This window comes from Sinocyclocheilus anshuiensis, unplaced genomic scaffold (genome assembly GCF_001515605.1).
Source record: "Sinocyclocheilus anshuiensis isolate Anshui unplaced genomic scaffold, SAMN03320099.WGS_v1.1 scaffold1903, whole genome shotgun sequence".
NCBI classification, from domain to species: Eukaryota; Metazoa; Chordata; class Actinopteri; order Cypriniformes; family Cyprinidae; genus Sinocyclocheilus; species Sinocyclocheilus anshuiensis.
This window is the reverse complement of record NW_015552681.1, coordinates 71,447-91,818: the sequence shown is the minus strand read 5'-3', so window position 1 is coordinate 91,818 and position 20,372 is coordinate 71,447. Positions and strand designations below refer to the sequence as shown.

Below are 20,372 nucleotides of genomic sequence, written 5' to 3'. Positions count from 1 at the left end.
GAATAAAGCAGTGCTTGTGGCCATCGTCCAAGGCGATGAACTCGCCCAACTAGCCCTGCCGTGCTCTTCCTCTGCAGCCTCTTTCAAGCCAAGGAGGAAAGTGCCGCAAGCTTCTAATGCGGATCTGTCAGGGTCAGGTGACGAGCCCACGCCGGCTCGGTGCCCACTCGCCTCTCACCCTCCTGCTGCAGGTCCCCTTCCAGTGCGCTCCATGATCGCTGTTCTCCGCCCCTCCCCCATCGCTCAAGATGTGGTGTACTCGCCTCTCACCCCCCTGCTGCAGGTCCCCTTCCAGTGCGCTCCATGACCGCTGTTCTCCGCCCCTCCCCCATCGCTCAAGATGTGGTGTCCTTCGGTGCCATGGAGGTTGAAGATGCCATTTCGGTGGCAGCGTCTGCGAGAGAACAGTGGTCTAACAGGCCGCTGGATTACACTGTGCCCCACGGCAGCGACGCGGGGACCTCCATCATAGTGATGTCGAGCTCCTTAGCGTCCTGTCCAAGGCAGTTGATGAGCTCGGTTTGGAGTGGGCGCCTCCTGCTGAGCCTGCCAGAAGCCGTCTGGACGAGTGGTACCTCCAGTCGGATCGCGGCTGAAAGGACACCCCGCAGAGGCCCGGCTCCTTTTTCCCCAAGGTGCACGATGAGATAAAGAAGTCGTGGAACGCGCCTCTTCTGTGAGCAGATCGACACCTCCTCTCCATCCGGGCAGTGCATGTCCCCAGACGCCTGAATTATGGCGCGGATTTACTGTCGAGGGGTGGGGTAATCCACGGGGAGTGGAGATTACACCCTTTGACAGTCAATATGATTTTGAGTGTATTCGGCAGGGGGGAGGTGGATCTCTTCACATCAGCGGAGAACATTCACTGCCCGCTGTTTTTATTCACTGACACACTCTCCCCTGGGAGTGGATGCACTAGCTCACAGCTGGCCGAAAGTACGCAAGTATGCTTTTCCTCCAGTGCAACTTCTGCCTCACGTGCTTTGCAAAATCAGAGAGGAAAGGGAATCTGTTCTGTTAGTGGCACCGAAATGGCCCAATCAGCCGTGGTTCCCAGAACTGGTGGAGATGCTGGTAGCCCCCCATGGACTATCCCACTGACGAGAGACCTCCTCTCTCAAGCACAGTTAACGATACAGCATCCAAATCCAGAGTCATGGAGCCTTCATGTCTGGCCGCACGATGGAGCTTGCCTGTAACAGATGCACTTTTCCTTCAAGAGCGATTTGATAGTGGTCGTATGCCATCCACATTGAAAGTGTATGTAGCCGCTATAACAGCCTTTCACGTGCACGTCGATAATCGCCCAATCGGCAGAAATGACCTGATCATACGATTTTTAAAAGGAGCAAGAAGGCTGAACCCTCCTCGCCCTTCCACCCTACCCACTTGGGACTTGGCGCTTGTACTTGAAGCTCTCACGGGACCCCCGTTCGAGCCCATACAATCAGCGAGCTTGCGAGCGCTCTCTCTCAAGACAGCGCTCCTGCTCGCGCTGGCCTCTGTTAAGCGAGTTGGGGACCTGCAGGTGCTGTCAGTTGACGACTCGTGTATTGAGTTCAGGCCAGGTGATTGGTCTCAACTTAAAGCCTAGGAAGGGTTATGTGTCTAAAGTGCTTTCGACTCCATTTAAAGCTCAGGTCATAACACTATCTGCTTTCCATCCCGAAAAACTGGCCGGGCCGGAGCCGCTTAATACACTTTTGTTGTGCCCTGTACGTGTGGTGCACATTTATACCGAGCGCTGTAGACAGTTCAGGCTCTCGGACCAGCTATTTGTATGCTTTGGGCTGGACAAAAGGCCTGCCAGTGTCCAAGCAAAGGCTGTCACATTGGATCGTCGATGCAATTGCTTTGGCTTATGGCTCTAAGGGCGTGAAATGCCCTATGGGGGTTCGGGCCCACTTAACCCCCAGACTCGTGTCCTCGTGGGCCTGGGCAAATGGCATATCTATTCAGGACATTTGCATGGCGGCAGGCTGGTCGTCACCCAGCACTTTCGTGAGATGCAGTGCGCATTTATACCGAGCGCTGTAGACAGTTCAGGCTCTCGGACCAGCTATTTGTATGCTTTGGAGAGCGCACAAAAGGCCTGCCTGTGTCCAAGCAAAGGCTGTCACACTTTTGTTTTGGCTTATCATGGCTCTAAGGGCGTGAAATGTCCTATAGGGTTTCGGGCCCACTTAACCCGCGGACTTGGGCAAATGGCATATCTATTCAGGACATTTGCATGGCGGCAGGCTGGTCGTCACCCAGCACTTTCGTGAGATTTTATAACCTAGATGTGTCGTCGCTTGCCTTCGGCATCGTCTAGTTGCTGCGCCCCCCTTGACTTTTACATGGTTTCAACTAGGTCCTGTAGACCTGAGCTGTTTAACAAGCTCATTATGGTTCCATATGTGAAACTTGACATACTTAGTCGAGTTCACTGGCGTGATTCAATAAGGCTTCAGTAGTATTTGGAGGAAAGGGTAATTCCCATAGCAATGTCTCGTTCCCTCATCTCAGGGAACCGAGGTTACGTGAGTAACCAAGAGCTTTTCTCGCTCTGCGCCGCCGCGGTCTGCGTGCAGATTGAAAAAGAACCCGCTGAAAGACGGGGAGGAGCCGAAGTCTGCCTCCGTTTTCATACACTCTATAAAATGCTGGGTTAAATATGGACAAACCCAGCGACTGGGTTGTTTTCAACCAACAGTTGGGTTAAATGTTTAACACAACCTTCTGGGCAGTAACCCAACCGCTGGGTCAAAACAACCCAATCGCTGGGTTTGTCCATATTTTACCCAGCGCTGGGTTGTATTTAACCCGGCATTTTTTAGAGTGTATGAAATTTAAAGGGGACTGAGGGGATCACAAATTCGTTTACTGTTTATGGTGCTAATCGCACAATTTTAAGGGGGCTGAGTAGTCATTTTAGGGGGGCTATAGCCCCCCTAAAAATGGCTAAGCGACGCCCATGGTGCTTTCTAATCATGTTGGAAAGATCATATTTACGAGTTGAACCACATGAGCACCACTGTGGTGATTACGAGTGGGATGTGTCAGTGAGAAAAAACAGGGGATGTAATAGATGCAGCATCTTGTTGGTAAATTTGTTGAAATTAATTTATTCTTTTTTCATTCTCGATAAAACTAGCCAAGTTGCATGTTCAAAATATGACAGTAATTATGACAGAAAAGCAAAAAACTCCTGATGCACATTCCTTATTCATTATTTTAGAAGTAGAGTTTAAAAATATTGGTAGAAAGGTTAGATTGACATCAAAGTGACTTGAATGTACCCAATGTCATAATTACAACTTCCCAGGTGGACTTGAACACACCATTAGCCCCTGCTGGTAGATGTTGTAACTGCAACAATACACAGACAAAAATAATGTTTTTCCAACTGACAGCCATTCAAAGATGGCCAAGTATTCTGAAAATGCATGCAAAATATTTTTTAAGTGAAATACAAATCACAAAACAATTTTGTCCTTGTTTGATAGCAGTACCTCTAGCCGAGCAAATGCTATTGAGATGAATGGAAATGCTAACCGATAGCGCTCTCCAGGTATATTAGAACTCTTTGAAAGAGTAGCATATGATAAACTAGACTGTCAGTCATGGAATATAGTACACAGAAGAACAGCTGCATACGCTTTTGGTCCTCTGGATCCCAGATGAGAGCAGTTTTTCCATAGTTCCTGATGACTGTTATTCAATACCTGCCTTGGGAGAAAGAAGAGCAGCTAAGGTTTAGGTTTCAATCAAGATCAGATTTGGACGGTTTCCAAACATGACTTTATATAACCTTGTCTATATTAACCTTGTTTTTAAACAAGATTTGCTTCACTAAGAACTGTAAGGAGATCTGCTGTACAAAGCAGCGACTCGTGTTTTCATTCACACAGAACATTTGCAGTGTTTTCATTCATTTCATTTTAAGCAAAGCCAAGGCACCTAGAGTATGAGGTCTTTGAGCAACACTACACTTATTGAAGACTCAAGATCAGTCAGACTTATGATGATGAGCTTCCTCATGTGCGCTTTTGTTGGGACAACAGAGACAATTGTACCTGCCTGTGATCTATCTTAAAGGTTGGCTTTCCAAAAGAGGACACGACTAGAAATCAGTGGTTAAGTTTAGGGCTGTAGCTATCGATTATTTTAGTACTTGACCGTGAAAACTAAATCCATTTAATGTATTTAATTGCCAAATTGCATTCAAAATGCAAATACAAATATATCAATACAAAAATAAAATAAAATAAATAAATAAAAATACAAAAATCTATTTCACATTACTTTAAAAAAGGTAAACCGTACAAACTAAAACTAAGGCATAAATCAAAATTATAGTAATAAAAATAATAATAATACCTAAACATTGGATTTATGTCGTGCAACTTAACTTTCAAGTTTCAGCCTAACTAAAGCTCAAGCATGACATAAGCCTTTACAGTCTTCTTGGAAGGCTTTGTGGCTTTTGTGAGAGGCAAAAATCAGTGGACAGAAAGGTAACTTGGAACAAGAACAAGAGACCATACACAATTTTTAAACACATTTTTCTGCAACATGAAATTAGAGTTATTTGGAGAATAAACCCTCCTAAATGTCCCTATACGTACTGGTGTGTGTGTGGGTGGGTGTGTGTGTGTAACTTGTTTTTGATATTCTTCATATTCTGTGTGCGGGTCAGTTCACCGCAGTGATAGAAATTAATCTGTTCCAATAAGTTTAAATTGATTTTTACATTTTATGCATTTTTACCTTTATAAAGCCTTTTTTTCTAAAAGTGTGCATCATCTTTTGAGTCAAATTCTTACATTTAATCAGTCAATTAGAATAAAAGACATTTGGGCTGTTACCAAACAAATGATATCAGTATCAAAATTGCTGCATGGGATGAATTTCCCACACAGAGGGACATGAATACATATTTAAAAAATGAAAAGATACTTTAAATGTGAAATTAAAACCGCCGGCAGGCGGGGCAGCAAGTCACTGTTAAGAAGTGAGTCATTGAACCGAATCATTAAAACGGTTGATTCATTCAGGAAAGAAGCTCCGTCATGTTACACAGAGACGCAAAACAGCGCTGTGGCTGTGTTTGGAATTTTTTTGTTGGCAAAATAAAGCAAAAACAGGCAATATAGTGTCTAAAACATAATTTTTATAAGATGACTGAAAATTTTACTTGAATTCCTATTCTTACTTTTGGAAACCTAATTGTTTTATCATTATTATTATTATTATTATTATTATTTCTGTTGTTTCTAGAAGTAATAATTTTCATAATAGTCAATCGAAAAAATATAACCACACACACATTGTTTGTCCACAGAATAATTACACATTGTTAAATAAAAACCGTCCCCGCACGAACCTCTACCTCCGCCAGCAGGACCTCAATTTCAGACTCAGTAAAGTTTTTTTTTCTTTGTGCTTGTCATTCTCAAGCACAGAAATTCGGATATTGGCGTGTGATCTTTTATATGGTAATGATATTAATTAGGGGGTGTTTACAAGGAGGAGATCTGACACCAGTCAGCTACGCACAATTTCAAGATCATTTGCAATTTATAAATGTCACTCAATCTGGAAGAGAGGCGTACGCACGTGTTTTTGTGCGCACGTTCGTTTTCTCTGAATTGCATTTAGGCACTTTTGAGAAATGATCTTAGAACAAATTTAGGATGGTTTTTACGCAACATTTTATAAATGAGGCCCCAGATGTTGAAGTTCATCTTGGTGCTCCAACTGGACACCATTTCTAAAGCATTTCAGCACTGGTGTCTTTGATTAAAGTATTAGCAATTGCAGCTATTTCATGGATGTTGGCTTTGTGAAGTTCTTTGTGGTCAGTTTTTTTTTTTTTTTTTGTGGAAACAGGGTCTTCAAGGTGAATATTGAGATTTGCTGTCACTTCACCCCACATCTGTTGTGAATGTGAATTTTATTCTGTGCTACTCATGTGGCAAATTGCGCCAGTCCAATGATTCAGGTCAGATTACTACGGATTATTGAACTGTGATTTAAAGCAGAAACCTGAGTGTGCGTGATCACACACACAGTGAAGTGGAATAGCAATTCCACAGAGACAGACACAGCCTTACATGTTCCTTCTGATAATTTATCTCCTGAGCCAGGCAAAGACAACCAAGTTCCCCATGCCGAACCTACTGCTTTTCCACAGCCTGTCCAATGGCTGGCCTGTATTTCATACAGACGTCTCTTCTCCTCTCTAAACAACTGACAAGGAATATGAGCAGCTCTCAGAGAGGAGGAAGAGCTCTGGACGACTTCACAGATTTTTGGTTTTGGATCTCTTAAAGAATGACAGATGATGAAAAAAGAAGAGCCAGAATTCCTCAATTATGGCAAAGAGTTTAGCACTGTGATTTAAAGCAGAAACCTGAGTGTGCGTGATCACACACACAGTGAAGTGGAATAGCAATTCCACAGAGACAGACACAGCCTTACATGTTCCTTCTGATAATTTATCTCCTGAGCCAGGCAAAGACAACCAAGTTCCCCATGCCGAACCTACTGCTTTTCCACAGCCTGTCCAATGGCTGGCCTGTATTTCATACAGACGTCTCTTCTCCTGAAGAATGACAGATGATGAAAAAAAGAGAGCCAGAATTCCCCAATTATGGCAAAGAGTTTAGTAGGAATGTTGACGTGATGAAGCAATGACGGTGGATGCTAAGTACTGGAAAGTATTTACACACACACACACAAACACACACACACACACATACACACAGTATATGAATCAGGAAAATCAGTGTTTTCAATTCCAGCCAAATAACCTATTTAGAGCCTAATAACCTATTTAAAAATGAAAATCTTCCTTTTTTCACACAGTACTGTAATTTTCAAAACGTTTCAGTGTCAGCTTTCACTGGAAACCTTTTCTATCAATGGACCTATGGTTAAACTGACGTTAAACTGACGCAATGATCTCATGTTACAGGCTCTTCGCCACATCATCAGCTGCCAAGAATTCATTGTCTTTTCCTTTTCTCTTTCTTAAACACAACGAAAAACTGATACTCCCACCTCACATTTACATAGTTAAACAAGGTTAAGCCTTCATATTTCCTTTAATCAGATGCATCAAATCAAAAGCTCTGCAAAAACCAAACTCAAATATGGCTGAAGGTGATGTCATATTTCTAGGTATTAAGAAGGAAATTGGGCTCCACTCGTTCACTGGCTTTCCACTGGCTTTGTAGTCTAACTAACCTTTGTGTGTTTTTTGGCTTTTTGTAGTAGTGTTAAGGTGAGACACTGCAGGTGAATAGGGTAAAAAAAAATAACTAATAGTTATCACCTTACTTACCCAGCTGATTGATTACATTGATAATTGCAAACATTTTTTGTATTACAAGTTTTCTAAAATGTTAGGTTTAAATATACAAATGAGTCATTATTTAATGAAATATGCGCTAATTTGCATACATTTCTAGTACAAAAATCTAAACACTGGATGATGTCAGTTTCAGAATTCTTGTTTAATTTTTTTTGACATATTAGATTCAAAAGTTTTTTCAGAGGGAATTTTGGGTATCTCATTTTTGTATAAAAGAAACTAGGGATGCATCGATCCGATACTCAGTATCGGTATCGGCTCCGATACTGCCATTTTCTGCCAGATTGGTATCGGTCAGACTAGACCGATCCAAATCCGATATAGTGCGTATACTATTCTGTGTTATTGTTAAACCCCATGAAAGGCACAAAAACATTATAAAGCACCATAACATTTCCGTGCACTATATTTCAAGTGTTCTGAAGCCGTTCCATTGTTTAATGTGAAGTATACATGATTTGATATTTAAGTCAAGTTCACGTAACCTCTTCTCCCCGCTGCGTCTGTCTGTCATCCTTCATTCAGCATTCAAACTGCGTGTCGCGTTCGGTTACTACAGTCAAAACGATGAAACTCTCTTCAAGAGCGCTCAATAACTAAGATTTAAAACTGTTAAAAGAAAAGGCTCAATAAAATATCGCACAGATATACACTACGCAGCAATATCTCTTCCCTTTTTTTATGCTGCGCGCTGTGACTCCGTGTTGCTTCAAGCGCATCACTCTGCGCACGGGATGTGCATAAGCGCTTTCTGCCACTCTGTATTGGAGCCATATACTTTCATATTATACTTTTGCGCAATGAAAGATTATCAACAGTCTTTTTTGTTCTGTTCTTAATATCATATGTTTCTGCCTTCATTACTGTGCTATGCATTTAAAAGAAATGTCTTTTAATTTTGTAGTATATATATATATATATATATATATATATATATATATGCTACTTGTTTTTCATGAATGTATTTTACAACAATATAAAGAGCAATGTGTAACATTTTACCAGATTTAGTCCTACACTTATTAACTTTTATTTGTTTCTTACTACATAATGTTGTTTCACTAAATGTTTAGTTTAGTTTAGTTTAATGTTTTTATAAAATTATTGTGCACCCATGATTTTTCTAGAATAACTTTTGCTGATGAATTATCCACTAACCTAGTTTATAATAGTATTTTTTTGTTATAGATTATGATTATATATTTTTTTCATTTGTTATTCTTCATTAAAATTAAGTTGTCTATATTTAGCAGATAGTGTTTAACACACACAAGAGTGATGATCAGGTCAACACACAAAAGTATAGAAATTCTACATTGATTTAAAAAAAAACTGCACTGGTATCGGATCGTATCAGAATCGAGCATTTACTCCACCAGCCTCGCTCCGTTCCCACGGCTCCCGGCCCCGCCCCTCTCGTCACAATGTCGATCAAGTTCAACTGACAACTGAATTTGATTTGGCGTAGCTCTCCCCGTCTTTCTCTCTGTTTTTTTTTCTTTTCTTTTTCTTTTTTCACATTTGATAAAGATATTAAAGTAGTTTTACATTTTTTCTTGTTGTTAAAATTCTAAATAGTTTTTAAATATTATTGGATGCCACTGTTCACACCAATCCTTGCACAAGTTAAGGTTATGCATGATGACAAAAGCACGTTAGTGCTAGCCCTCCCGGAACTCATAGAGATTGCATTGCAGTGCCTTAAATTCGAAAAAAATGATCTTTGTATGGAAGTCTATGAGAGCACTCGGGGCGATTCTCAGTCTGACAGATATCGCCCAAAAAGGGGCGATACTACACAAAACGCGACTCGATGCTGATTGGACTATTTAGAGGCAGAACAAACAGTGAAAGCTAGCGTAACACTGTGGTTGAATGTGAAAGAAAAAAAAAACCCTCCCTTGGTGGTGCGTCGCCCAATCGCCCTAATGGAGAAACCGCCCCTGGTTGCATCCCTAAAAAAACACTTAACAGTGTCTTTTGGATGTTTTCTTTCCACTAGTCTGAAAAAACACTTTATGAAAAACCAAAAAGCCCAAAATCTCAAACTTGACAGGTGCATGAAAAAACAGTGTTTTTGCCTGCAGTGTCTCCCCTTAAGTCTTCTTTTCCAGTAGAAACATCCCAAAATTTTGCATAACGCTGCAGTGCGATGCAGCAATGCAGCTTTCAGCAACAAGCAATTTCAATTTTTCTGTCCATAACGAAAACAAAACGGGGTGACGAACCATCAGTTTTTTCACACTTTCTCACATATGTGATATGTTGCAGCTAAACAGTGCAAAACTATGAACACATACTGTACCTCGTAGTTGCAAGACTGTGGTGATGGATTTGTTATTTAATGTTTGTTTCTAAATTCCCACACTCTCCTCAGTCATGATATACGAGGAGCGGTTCTTCAGTCCAATAAAGTTTCGGTATGGCTCATTTAATTGAGTTGAAATTTATTTTATTTATTTATTTAAAAAAATACATAACAACAACACTCCATACTGTTTGCGCACAAAAGAATTAAACATTTTTGGTGAACTATTCCTTTAAAAGAAAAAAAAAATTGGAAATGGGATAAGAAAATAGATGTGTTATTATCTCAAACAATTTTGCTTCTCAAGTAAAATTCTATTTAAAACAAAGCAAAAATACAGATGAAGAAAAATGTTTTGCAGTGCTGTGCTAAGCCAGTTTACTCGACTGGAAACTCTGACAAGAAATATCACTTTAAAACAGCACTATAGCACACATTCAGCACAACTGGGCCAGAGGGAGAGCAAGAAACAGAGCAATAAGGGAAACACCTCTTTATCTCCATGAACCAACAAACCCAAATCTCGATGTCATTTAATAATTTGAAGAATTCAGATATGAGCTTCTCACAGTGAGTTCAAGTAAGTACAGCCTTAGGGAGGAACTCCTTATCTGGCTTGCGATTCCCTGACCAGTCCTCCCTGAACACATGTGTGTCAGGCCAGTCTCTGTTATTCCCTCCACAGGAAGGAGAGGCGTGTGCTTAAGGCATCAGGAGACTACTCTGAAGCAGGCCAGACCCCTCTCCTACTCTCTCTTTCACAGCTGCCACATCATAAGACTCTCAAGTCGAGGTTCACAATGAAAACGCAGAGGCCATTCCAGAAATGAGAGCTGTCATCCATCTGGAAGGCAACTCCCAGTCAATCCCGTGCCCAAAGCTCTAGAGTGATTTCATTTGTACCTCTAAATCGCTTACTTTAGCACACTGAGCTGTGCGGTCTGGAATTTGCAAACTGTTTATTTCTTTTTTTCACCGACACTTTATGTTTTGGAGAGCGTTGCTGGTGGAATGTTAATGACATCATCAAAGCACTCCGAAAGATTCCCAGATGACAGGTGCCAGGAAATTTCTGGAGCAACCCCACCTGACTAGCTCTCCCCTTTCATCCTCCGCCACGGTACGATGACACACACACAAAAACGGTGCAAAGTGCCACCAAGGCCTGCTGCTTAAGTCTGACAGATGGCCCCCCCAAAAAACAGCGCACAGTTTCTCATTTGGAGCATTTTTCAATTCATTTGAGACAGCTCTTCAATTCATTTGAGACAGCTCAGAGGTCACTTGAGACTCTCGGCTCTAAGCTTGTGCACCGCTCTCATGACGCTGCCTAAACCCACACTGAACAAACCTGACATCAAAAGAGAGTGTTCAGAAGATTAAAGGCTATCGGTCGGATCCTGAATCAGAGAAATGTACACTCAGTTTCATCAAAGGTGGAGAGAAAGGATTGTATCGGCACAGAGGATGACTGCTGGAGTCCTTTTAAAGAAGTCAGTGTTAAGAGAGCTATGCGCAATAGAATGCAACAATGAACTATGCTGTTCATGAAGCACTGTGAATAATAATGTTACATTTTTTGTACGTTTTTTAATGTACCGTTTTTTAAGATCTTAATATAAAATATGAAACAACACAATGTAAAATACTGCGTTACAGACATGGATTATGAGTATAAAGTTTATTGAAAAAAGTGTAATTTATATATGTTGTTTGAGAAATTAGGGAGATTGGATTACTTCATTCTGAGTGCTTAATGGGAGTGGGAGTTCACTTATGAGCTTTTTTGCAGGGTTTCTATGGTAACAGCAACTTCTGATTGGAGGATTTAAGGCACTGTTCTTTATCAGAAATGTGTCTATTATACACATACTTCAGTTGAACAATATATCATCACTTAACATCAGATCTCACGGTAGATCTGTCTTGGAAGATTTATATGTTATTTATTGATTTATTTATTTTTTCCCTATAGAGAATGTCAGTGGGATTTTTACTTCCACAATACGACTATTGTGCTGTATTAGAAAGCATTTTCATTACATGTTTTTGCATTCAACATTAGCTAGACAAAGGAATGCAAAGGAATGGAAAGGTTTGAAAGTTGAAGTACAGCACAATGGCCAAAGAGTGTGAATTTGTATGGCTGTAGTAGTGATTCATTTAAATAGAAAACTTTACCAAGAGAGTTTCCTGTATGAACTGTTTAACAGAAACTGTAAAAACATGTCATGACAAAGACTGCAAAAATGCTACGGTAAAAACCTGATAATTGATTAACTGTAAGTTACCTTACCATATACTTTATGGTAAGAAAAACTGTAAATCGTTTAACATTGAGTTATATGTAATTTTACTGTATACAATACCATACAATTTATGGGTTTTGGATGTAAAAACTATGAAATACATAAAGTACAGTGAACAACAGAAAATAGACATTATTACAACAAAAGTTTATTTCGTTTTTGCTATCAATAATGTACATCAGGGTGTTTTGAGTAACATTTTTGTCTTTCAGGTTATTTAATTAATGTTAATTGCATTCTTTTACTGTCACGTGTGCTATCCTAATAGTATTTTGTCTTATTTTGTATTGTGCCTATGATCCTGTGCACTGTCTATACATTCTATGTTTTATGAACAGGCCACATATGATGAAATCTGATTCATCATGTGACTTTCTGTTTTATCACCTGTATTATTATGGTGGTTATCGGTACTTTTTAAGGTAAAATGCAGATTTGGGTAGTTAAAGTAGCTTGGTATATTGACAATATATGTGACCCTGGACCACAAAACCAGTCTTAATTCGCTGTGTTATATATTTTTAGCAATAGCCAAAAAAAAAACATTGTATGGGTCAAAATTATCGATTTTTCTTTTATGCCAAAAATCATTAGGATATTAAGTAAAGATCATGTTTCATGAAGATATTTTGTAAATTTCCTATATATTAAAACTTAATTTTTTATTAGTAATATGCTTGGCTAAGAACTTCATTTGGACAACTTTAAAGGTAATTTTCTCAATATTTTGATTTTTTTGCACCCTCAGAATCCAGATTTTCAAATAGTTGTATCTCTGCCAAATATTGTCCTAACAAACTACACATCAATGGAAAGCTTTCAGATGATGTATAAATCTCAATTTCAAAAAATTGACCCTTATGACTGGTTTTGTGGTCCAGGGTCACATATAGCTTAAGAAAATATGGTTATCAAATGTAAAATATGTCATTCTGTCATACCGGAAACACTGTCACTGTATTTTTTACAGTGAATATCTGGCAACCACAGCTGACAGTTTTTTCTACCTTAAATTTAACAGGATTTTACAGTCCAGGACAAAGTCAGAACACTAATTAATACCTCATGGCTAGAAATATTAAAAATACATATATAATAAGAAATCTAGATTACCTAGTTGACCTCATCAGTCAGTTGCTGGATGACTAGTCGACCATCTTGACCTGTTTCTAACAAAGAGTAACACAAACATCCATGCATGTGTAGGTAATTTGAGTCAAGAAGCCAAACAAGCAGCAATCTGACTAATGAGAAAATGGAGGCTTGTTTACATAAAATACCCTTTTCATTTCCATTCAGTTTTCCAGATGTTTCTGTACTCTATGATGGGGAGTCATTAGCTGGACTAATGATGTCATCATTACAAAAGAATAATACAAGCCATCTCATATCGCAGCAGTGGAATAAATTTGTAAAACGACACTTCATGAGGCTTCCCCTAACTATGACTGCCGAGTCTGAAATGTCCATTGTGTAATTTCAGAGGCAACTGCGTCACCGAATGGAATTGCAAAAATAATTATCGTTACCAACAGGTTTCCCAGAACACACCCCGTACATCATTGGTCAACCAGACAGATAGTCCCACCCCCAAACACACACCATTGGATGAGTCGATGTTGCTATGTCAGCCTGGGCAGATCAAACAAACAAGACTCAAACAAACAAAGCAATTTTTTGAAACCAATGCAGTTACAGTGTTTACACTTTTCAGGGGAAATCAGCCCTTCAATGGCTTACTTATAGCACCTTAATCTGGCATAGGAGAAAGAATATAACATGTTTCACCTTTAAAGACACAACTTACTTTCCACAAGCCCAAATAATCTCCTTGTATATTGCGCTAAGCCTCATTGAGTAGGAGTATCCTGCTAATCTCAGGCTTCCTGCTACAAACTAGCTTTAGCTGCAGCAACAGCTTGTGCCCCTGCTGGAGAACTGAGGCTCAAGCTCATGGTGAACCTCCTACTCACTTCACACTTAGCAGGGGTTCAGACCTCACAGCGCGCAACTGCCCTACTGAGCTCCACGACAGCCTCTGCACCAATGAGCTCTTAGCTCCATCATTTGCTGTTGAAAGAACATGCATTTGTTCGTGATGACACTGTGTGGTTTATATGTTCCTCTCCATGTTCAGATTATATTATCACCCAAAAATGAAAATTCTGTCATCATTTACTCAAAGTCCAGGTAACCAAAACATAGAAGATCCAAAAAGTTCATAAAGGCTTAACTAAAGTAATCAATTTAAATCAAGCAGTTTAATTCAAGTCTTGTGAAGAGACATGATGGCTTTATATGATGAACAGATTTAATTTAGGCTTTTATTCGCATATAAACACACATACACAGAGCACATACATATAGTAAACATGGAAGCTCGTGTGTGCATCACACGCTAGAACAAACCTCATTGGTTCTTGTGCATCACACACATTTGAGCTTGTGATGTGCTCTATGTATGTGTGTCGTTTGTTTAGATGTAAATAAAAGCTTAAAGGGGTCATATGACGTTGCTAAAAATAACATTATTTTGTGTATTTGGTGTAATAAAATGTGTTTATGCGGTTTAAGGTTCAAAAAGCATTATTTTCCACATACTGTACATTATTGTTTCTCCTCTATGCCCCGCCTTTCTGAAACGCGTTGATTTTTACAAAGCTCATCGTTCTGTAAAGCAAAGTGTGCTCTGATTGGCCGGCTATCCAGTGCGTTGTGATTGGCCGAATAGCTCAAGCGTGTGATGGAAATGTTACGCCCCTTACCATACTGTGATGCCATGTCCCGGCGCGACGAGACAAAAACAATAAAACTCAAATGTACTTACAGGCTGTGAGTCAGCATTATTTGTCAGCATCATAGACTGTATAGGGTCAGCATGCGCGCCGAAGTGGAAACAGGGGAACTGAATTCACCGGAACACCGGCATTGTAGGCTACTCTCAGAGGAAACAGTCCTCGTCCGCCGTAAAATGCAATACAACATAACCACTGATTTCTAGTTGTGTCCTCTTTTGGAAGGCCAAACAAAGTAGTTTCACTTTCACAAAGAAACATGACATGGCGGCGGCGGCAGCAGCATTACTACAGCGAGAATCAAAGTTACGCCTTCATTCTTTGCGTGAACATTTGGGCAGTGTTATGCAAATCTTCCCACACAGTGACGTAGACATGTGGGGGCGTGTTTAAACGAGGCGTTTTAGGAGGGCATAGACGAGTCTTGACTTTTAAATAGAATATCTCTTTGGGTTTGATACTTTAGTCTTTGCAACTTTAGGGATCTTATCTATTCACAAACAGCTTGTAACACTCCAAAGAGAAAGGAAAACTTGAAATCGCATCATATGACCCCTTTAAATTAAATCTGCTCATTATATAAAGTGATTATATCTCTTCACAAGGCTTAGATTAAACCACTTGATTACTTTAATAATGCCTTTATGAACTTTTTGGATATTCTAAGTTATGGTTGCCTGCACTTTTAATGGAGTGACATTTGCTTTAATTTTCAGAGACAACTCTGCTAGAATTGGGGGTTTGACTACTTTTGTTTGGGAAGCCTGTTAAAGTCTATGTATAACGGAAGTTGCGACAGACTTTATTTCAGTATTGTGATGTATTTCAGAGTGAAACAGAATATTAGGGTTGGGTTTTATTTTAGCGCACCTCCTAGACATCTCTATCTTGTAGCAGACTGACAGTTGGAGGGGAGTGGATAAGGATGTTCTACCCAGGCCGTCAAACTGATGTCATCAGAGAAGGAACGGCATTCTAGTGGGGAAGCAAATTTTCAGATTTTTACTATTATGAAGACAATTTTTTTTTCTGTGGATTAACTTGCAGGGAATATTTGTTTACGATAATACTAGTAATGAGTGCAAACAGTCAATGGAGTCAGTTTTGATTTCATGCAGACTTTAAGGCCACACCACGATATATAACTATAAAGACAACCATAATGATAACTATATTAGTATCCACACTAATGGGCGATAACATTGTGTGCGGCACAGTTATATTGTCAGCCTCTTTAAATATTCAAGCTCTTTAAAGCAGGTGGATTCTGACTGGTTGTTAATGTTTCTTATAGTTCGTCAGCTGGAAAAAAAAACGCATTCTGAAAGTGTGTCAAACAATATCGTTCCTCTGCGTCATTATCTTTATGGCTGTGATGTGGTTATACTTCTTTGTGTGAATGGCCTTTTAGAAAATTGCAATTCCGTACGGTGCCATAGTGGTTACACACGTCAACGTTCAGCTATTCAGATACCCTGGTTCTAATTGTAACACATGAAAAACAAAGCCAAATGGTAATTATGTTTATGGACCATCTGGTTGACAAGGAGTTGAGACACAGACTATGTCCGAATCCTGGAAAAAGGGCATCAATCCACATCCAATTCAGAAGTTTTGCGTAACATCGGACTGGAAGACATTTTTGACAGCAGCATATACAGTATATATTACTCCCTGTCTGTAATATCCTACAATGCATTTGAACACAGTCATTTTTTTGCAGTCATAGCTGGCCTTGCCTAAAAAAAGGATTAATATAGAGAGCAAATGAAAATGGTTTAAATGAGTCACTGGCACCAATGCCAATACCAATGTTTGGTACCAATTATAGACTGTTACAAATGGTTTGTGGAATTATGCTATAGTGCAAATAATACAATTACAACAGCCTCCTTACAGCTGTTCAGAATATTTTGTTCTAGAAAGAATGCTTACGAAGAGCCTAAAGGAATGGTCTTACCATGCCAACTGCATATAGTTTTGACCCTGCACCCCCAGCAGACAGAGGTTAAGTGTTTTGCTCAGGGGCAAAAGGGGTGTGGCCACAGGAAGTGATCACTTCCTGCAGAGTTTCAACTCTAAACAAACACACCTGATGGTCTTGCTTAAAAATTGTGGGCAGGTGTTAGAGTGGTTAAGACTAAATTCAGCAGTAATGTAGATTTCCAGGATCAGGATGGAGCCCTCCTGACAACAGGCCGAGCTTAGGGGTAGCAGGGCTGATTGTGAATAATACAGAAACTCTTGAAACATTTATGCTATCAATCTAATAATGATGCTGCAAGTGACAAAATGACATGCACATGGTAAAATAATTTTGTTATCATGAAGACAAAATGATATATTTTCAGTAGAAAATTAGGCAAAACATTTTAATGGCTGGTAAGAAGTATTTATGATTTAAAATTTCAATATAAAATGTGATGGTTCCCACTGCCAAATCTTTGCCCCGAGCACAAAAGTAAGGTCATCCTTTGTTCTTGACTTAGGTCTACCACAATTATAAATGAAAGGAGAATTTGGACATGTATAATACAAATATCCATAAAATTGATTACCTGCTAGTTAAGAAAGGTCAGTGTACCTTAAAATCTATTCTAGCCCTTGGAATTACATAATTCTGTTCTTCCACAAACTCTTATTATGTAAGAATTAGGCAAGTGTGTTTGTGGCTGTGCATGTGGAGGATTCAGACATTAAATATGAATGGAATTGAATATGCAGTCTGCATCAAAAGCAGTTTGTGAGCAGGTTGTGAGGTCACATGCTTTGAATTTGTCATTTGAGTGTAATATAACAACGATTTTGCATTGGCTGTTCAATCTGACGAAAGAATGACAAATAATGATGCCTACTGATAGCGTCATTTAGTTGCACTTATTTGCAGTTGGCATAGATTTAACACTTGATTAATAAAGGAATTATGCAATTAAGATCCAATTTACTGCTGAACACAGTTTACACAACGCAAGTTCCCCATCCTGCAGCTTGGTTGTGGAGGATACAGCAGACTACTGCAATCTGACATAGTTTACTGGAACTTTACAACCTTAAAACCTGCGATTCAGACACCTGAATCAACTCTTTTATATGATGAAAATGTGCTTGACTATACCATTTGATTATTTATATAGCTGTTCTCCATTTTTTAACTGCTGCCATGATCAATGGAAAATGGACACAATGACATCTTTTAATAAAATTCTGCTTACCACCTACTTTTCTCTGGCAATAACAGCACAGTGTTAACCGCACATGGCAAATACTGCTTAGCTTTGTAAACAGAAAGTTTTTGTGCTGAAATAACGTATGCAAAATTGGCAAAACTTCAGTGAAATCGCCCCTGAATGCGCAAAAAAGTGTCTAAGAGTAAAACAATTACCGGTGAAAAGCGGATCTGCTGAATTAGACTACATTAAGCTTAAGGGAAGGGAAGTTCTCCCCAAATGCAACATTAAATTCCTTTTACTCTTTTATGAGGAATCTAAAAAGGTGACTGTTTCCCTTCAGATTCCGTCTCCGGAGTGACAACCCTGTGGGTTAAATGGAATAATCCAGAAATCCACTCTACATCGACTAAAAGCCAGGCCCTGCTCTCCTGTGGTGCTGTACATGTCTGTGAGTTCACTGCGGGGCTACTGTTACCCCGCCTCTCAGCCTGCAGTGATGGAGGAGCAGGGGCTTGTACTTGTGAGGTCACTCCAGAGTTTTTTTCCGATGCTGCCCAGACATGCTCTAAACTCCACGTGCTCCAGGTGCAGAGATATAACACTCTCCGCATGAAGAATGCTACAAAGTTACAAGTACAGGCAGCGGAGGGCTAGTGTATCCATCACTGAGGCTGAGGCCTAAAAGCAACCGAAATAAGCTGCTCCCTATATTCTGAAAGCCAGTTTCCATTCAGTCTACCATCATTTTGTTAATTTCAGAATTTTCTGTGTCCATAAAATACTTAATGGGATATTCCACCCAAAAATGAGGGTAATGAGGTTCCAAACCTGTATGACTTACTTTCTTCTCTGGAACACAAAAGAAGATATTTTGAAATGTTTTTGTCTATAAAATTGAAGTGCGCAAAAAAAATGGGTTTAGAAACAATTTTCACTGAGAAATTGCTAGTAAATTTCAGCAAGCAACACACTGATGTACAAAAACTGAAATAGTATTGTTTTATTTACAACTTAAAAAAAAAATGATTTTATACAGTGTAAATGGGGTGCAAAACAGCATTGGACCCCACACATTCTTCCTTTAACAAAATATCTTCATTTGTGTTCTTATCACTTTTAAATGCTAAAGTAAAACTGTCCACAATAAGACTTGAACTCTAAGCCTAACGCATGGGTAGTAGTCCACTGTGAAGTCAAACATGGGGCGCTAGTGAGCACACTTCCAAATCATAAAATGACCACTGGAACACAGTCATTTTGTGTTCTTAAACGAGAGAACATTGGTAACATTACCATGTTTAAGAACCCAAGCTGAACTACGCTTGAATAAAGAATTACTTTTCAAACCGTCTTTACCACATTCAAACCACCAAAGGGCATGAAAATTCTTTCAATTTCATCCAAGATATAAACACATGAATAATATCTATGTCGATCTCGAATTCATGGACAACTGCCAAGGCCAAATTGCCTTTTCAAGGGCGATTTGTGAGGAGAACGGTTCTCGGTTTCACGGTGGAGAATGGTAGCAAACTTACATCATACCTCTGTGTTATTTAGTATATAAATACAATGTACAGCAAACACCTGCAGTGTGCAGCCTTCTTTCAATAGCCTTAATCATGCCAGTCAGTGCTCAAGCACGCACAGAAACCCGGCAGGAAGGACTTCTGGCGGACATCCAATATAGAAGCAGTTCTTACATCCAATAGCAAGTTGCTAAATAGCCTTTTCAACATAGCAGTTAAGACAGCGTACAACTGATCTGAATCATTACTACCTTGAAGCCTTCACTTAAAACATAGCGCTCTGTTTGTACATGAGCAATTGCCATGAATGTCGATGATAAAGAAAAGGAAAGTCCTTAAAAAAGTACTCATTGTATTCATACTGGTTTCGATAAACTGTCATTTTCAATTAAATTTTAGATATAATGACTCTAAAAATGTAATGTTGTTACATTTTTCTTTAATACATGGTAGTATAATCTTAATGAATATTTTCAGATACGCTTTTAAATATTTTTCAAGGTAAATGTTTTTTTGTTTTTTTTGGCAAATATCATGAATTATTAATGAATAAAAAAAGGTATTCAGACACTAATTTATAATATGTTTTTGAGGAGTCACACCGCATGACATTTTAAAACCTGAACTAACCCTAACTAATCATAAAAAGCTCAAATTATGCAATTTTCTAAGAGAGCCTAATCATTACATATCATATCATGGGCTAATGACATGAAGGTAATTTTTACCTTTATGTTTAAATTTTTTTTTAAACCATTGGAAAAATGAAAAATGCAATTCATACATTTAAATACATTAAATATATTTTACAAGTGTGTGTATATGATGTATGTATATCTATCTATCTAGCTATATATATATATATATATATATATATATATATATATGTAAATGTGTG

General features: G+C 39.1%; 1 protein-coding gene across 1 annotated transcript in view; it reads right to left on the bottom strand.

Moving 5' to 3' along the window:
• Positions 1-20,372, bottom strand: part of LOC107667595 (A disintegrin and metalloproteinase with thrombospondin motifs 2-like) — a 79,293-nt gene that overhangs the window by 56,521 nt on the left and 2,400 nt on the right. The gene's annotated exons all lie outside the window — the stretch shown is intronic.